The sequence below is a fragment of the Physeter macrocephalus genome, chromosome 17 (genome assembly GCF_002837175.3).
Source record: "Physeter macrocephalus isolate SW-GA chromosome 17, ASM283717v5, whole genome shotgun sequence".
Lineage (NCBI taxonomy): Eukaryota > Metazoa > Chordata > Mammalia > Artiodactyla > Physeteridae > Physeter > Physeter macrocephalus.
Window position 1 is genome coordinate 1,196,994 of NC_041230.1, and position 4,431 is coordinate 1,201,424.

At 48.8% G+C, this 4,431-nt stretch overlaps 1 protein-coding gene across 1 annotated transcript in view; it reads right to left on the bottom strand.

Annotated features, from left to right (window-relative positions):
- Positions 1-1,373, bottom strand: part of LOC102993696 (zinc finger protein 585A-like) — a 12,857-nt gene extending 11,484 nt beyond the window's left edge. The window contains exon 1 of the mRNA XM_028477751.2: positions 1,240-1,373. The gene's annotated coding sequence lies outside the window, so the exon portion shown is untranslated. The remainder of the gene's footprint in view (positions 1-1,239) is intronic.
- Between the last annotated feature and the right edge of the window lie 3,058 nt (positions 1,374-4,431).

The following is a 4,431-nucleotide window of genomic DNA, read 5'->3' on the forward strand; positions in this document are numbered from 1 at the left end:
GCTCAGCGGCCACGGCTCACGGGCCCAGCCGCTCCGCGGCACGTGGGATCCTCCCGGACCGGGGCACGAACCCGCGTCTCCTGCATCGGCAGGCGGACTCTCAACCACTGCGCCACCAGGGAAGCCCTCCGAGGGTGATTTTTATTTCCTGCTTTTTTACTGATAATAAACATACAATGATATTCTGATTAAAAAAAACTTAGAGATCTCCATTTAATATCACATATCAAGTCACATAGGAGGAGGATTTTTTTATTATTCTAACTCAATAAAAATAAGTTGAAAGTATTGTTTTGAGTAGAAAAAATCCCATTAGAAAGGTATACATTTGAATAATAATAGCTACCTTCTGTCAGATACCTACTTGTTATATGGACTTAATATTTGTGTCCCTCAAATTCATACGCTGAAGCTTCAATGTGATGGTATTTGTAAATGGGGTCTTTGGGAGGTAATTCACGTTAGATGAGGTTATGAAGACAGGGCCTCATGAGAACTGGGGAGGTAGAAATCAATTTGTTTGAATGGGAAAACTGAGACTTATAGAACTTGGTACTTTATCCAAAGTCACAGAAACAAGTAGCAGAATTGACATAAAAAGCTAGGATTAACTTGATTTCAAGCGCATACAAACACACGTAAACTCTTAAGTATTCATGGGTACGATTTTAACAATTCATGGATCTAGATGGCAGGTATACAGCAGAACATTTGGCTATTCTTTCGACTTTTCTGTATGCTTGAAATTCTCCAGTATAAAACGCTGGGAAATGTAATACCCCAATGCTCAGCACACACCCAGATGTCTGTCCACCTGAGGCCTCTTTATATCCCAACCCCCCTCAACCTCTCCTAAGGATACCCACACAGCTCCCCAACCTGCACTTCGCTGTCGCACCCATTCACAGCTCCCCAGACAACTATTTTTCACCCACTGGCCCCTCCGAAGCTCAAATTCCAACCACAGGAATCCCAGGTGACTAACCCCCAAGCCCTATCCTCACCAACCTATCCAGATGGACCCCTTTGATCATTGGCTCTTCCACCTCCTCCTTCCACCGCCTGGGGCGGGGGCGGGGTGCGGGGGCGGCGATCCGGCGCCGACCTGTCCTTGTCAACAGCAATGGTCTCTCGTTACTTCCTCGACCCACTCCTCAACACTGATGCTGGCCCAAGCCACCCACAACGCCCCCAAAACTCCGAGGCCGCCTTCAACAACAATCCTCCACGAGTACCCACCACAAACCACATCTCAAGTCAGAATTCCCACCACGCGGGATTCTTAAATCCACTCGCAGAAATCTCACGTAGCCTCAAATGGCAATTCTGGGACAGTACGCTCGTGGGAGCCAAGCTTTGGACGCCACTTCCGTTTCCGCTGACGTGAGTGGCGGGCCCCTGTTATCACTCACGTTCAAGGCCACTTTGGAAGTGAGCGATGGGTTCTGATGCCTGGAGGAATTAGTGCCGTGCAATATGGCCGCGCCCAGGTCGTTACATTATGTCGGGAGCGGCCATGTTGGATCGTGCGCCGCCATTTTGGACCGTCCTGCCGACCAATACGGAGAGGCGCAAATTCAACCGGTTCTCTCCAAGATTTTTCATCCTGGGCTGTTCCGTCTCTGCAGCTGCTCAGCTACATGTTCAGTAAGTAGCGTTTCAGCACTCTCGCCTACAGTCTAGCTCGCCTACAGTTTAGCTCCGGGAGCTAAACCAATCACAGGCCAGGCCTAAGCAGAATGGCCGCGCCCACTCTCTTTCGGATCCCTTTTTATGCCGCAGGAAAGACGCGGCCGTGTTGGGAAGGTTGGGGCTTCGCGACAGGGAAATGGGGAGCGTTTGCAGACAGGATGCCGGTTAAACGTTGGAGAGAATGGGGATTAGGAGGCTAGAGCTGTAGCTGAAGGAGCAGAGGTGTTACGAGGAGAGCACTCTGGATGTACTTCGTGAGGCGAGACCGTGAGGGGGTGAGGACCGGGGCAGATAGGTTTTATGGAGCAGACACTGGCAACCACAGTCCCCGCCAAAAGAGTATCACTTCTGTCTCACGGTACAAGGTGACTCTGTAACAGAGGCGGAGCGGGCGCGCAGCACTTAGCTCCAGGGGTTAGAGGTCCCGTTCAGCCGACAGTCAGCTCTCGCAGTGGACCACCCGGAAGAGAGTGCGGCGAGAGGCAGATGGGGACCTCCTCCGAGGGGCCCTCGAGGACCCCTGGCCTTGGGCCTGGCGGGTGAGGTGGGGGGCCTGGGGACAGTCTGAAGACTGTGTCCTGCAGAGCTCGAGAGCCCTCGCCACTGCCACCCACTGGCTGGGCCCGGGCCTTGAAGCAGACGGGAACCTCTCCCCCATCCCTGCCTCTGGGACCTAATGGCGGCTGTGGTCTCCATGGGTTGAAGTCCGCAGGACCCTGCCCCTGTTTGCGCTGCCAGAGGAGCCTGAAGTCTGACTGGGGCCTGGGCACCCGGCCTCCTCAGTGATGACAGCTGGGCAGGGTCTGGAGACCTGGCCCTGAGGGCACCGCCAACTGAGAGCCACCTCTTCAGCCCGGCCTGGGCACTGGCGGGGAGCATCTAGTCTGGGTGCTGGACCAACGCTTCTGGGCAGGGTAACCGGCCTGCGCAGGGACCCCCTCCTCTTAGCCAGGGCCTGGACTTCTGAAAGCTGAGCCTTGGGACCTTGTCCTTTCTTGTCAGAACAGAGAATAACATTTGTTTTGGTGGAGGTTTCCAGGAACGTCGTGACCTGACCTCAAGAACAAGGGATGTGATAGCGAGAAGTGTGCAACAATTACCCACACCCCTCCCTCACCTTTCCTGTACAAGGGCTTTGCTGAAAGCTTTCAGGGAGTTCAGGGTTTTTATGGCATGAACCACCGGTCTCTTTGCATGGCCCTGCAATAAACTTTTCTCTGCTCCAAACTCCGACGTTTTGGTATTGTGTGGCCTCACTGTGCATCGGGCACATGGACCTGCGCTCAGTAACAAATACATTCAAGAAGGATTCTGTGTATCTTGAATAGTCACAACCCGCCCAGTCATTTGTTTTTGTGAGTACTGTGCTACAGGGATCAACTTACTTTTTTCCTCTGTATAGATAATTGTCCCAGCAGCTTTATTTAAAGAGAGGCTCTTCTGCACTGTTGGGCAGTGCCAGCTCTATCATAAATCAAGCGTCCATGTCTGTATGGCTCTGATTTAGGACGTTGTTCTGTTCCATTGCTCTCTCGTTTATTCCTGGGCCAACACTACTCTGTTTTAGCTACGGGATCATGTCTAAGTCTTAGGTCTGATAAAGCAAGGCCGCCTACTGTATTCTTTTTCTCCAAGAGTGTCTTTGTTCTCTTGGCCCTTTATATTTTCACATAAAATTTTACCTCAACTTGCCAACTTCCACACACACACACCCAGAAACAGTCTGGGATTTGTACTGGGGCTCCATTGAGTCTATAAATCTTTTGAGTAATGACGTATTTACAGTATGAAGGCTTAAAATTCCTGAACACCATGTATCATTCCATTTATTCGTTAATGTCTCTGAATAAAGTTGATGTTTCTTATAGAAGTCTTTTTTTCGTTCATTTCATGATACTTGAAATTTTTAATGCTCTTGCAAATAGTATTTTATAATTTCATTAACCTTTGTTGGTCATATACAGAAATACAATTAGCTTGTATGTATATTGATATTATACCAAGAAAACTTGATAAACTGTCTTATTAATTCTAATAGCTTTTGTGTAGGTCGTTGTGTTTAAATTTTTAAAACTTCATAGTTTCCCTCTGCCTCAACATCCCCACAGACAAGCTCTGAGTACACTACTGACCAGGCAACCATGTACACCAGTGTAATAAGGTTGGTCCCTGCCTCAAGTTCCTCTTCCTACCCTCCCGTGCCTGTGACCTAGTGTCATTCAAATGCACCAACGAAATCTCCTCCAGTCTTTTCTTGTGTACTCCACCCTGCTCCGCCAATAAGGGCACTTCCCCATGGATTCTTCCCCATGGATGCTCCCACCCCCCTACTTGATTGAGCCTGATCCCTTGGTGCTCTCTCTGATGTGACCTCTCAGCATGCAGTGACTCTTGTCTCTCATGACCTGTGAGTATAACAAACTTTTTTCCCCTGTACCTATTCTGAGTCCCTTCTTGTGGTCTCACCCGACTGACCATCACCTAAAAGAACACAAAAGAATTATTCTAGATTTTTTATGTAAACAGTCATATCATCCTTAAATAGTGAGTTTTCCCCATCATTTCACATTTTTGAATCTTTATTTTTCTACCAATTGCACTGGTGAGAACTTCAGTCCAATGTTGAAAGAAGTGATGATGCAGCATTCTAGCCTTCTTCCTGATTTCAGAGTTTCTCCTTTGAGTATGATGTTCACCAAATACTTTTGTAAATTCCCTTTATCAAAGTTAATCATGCCT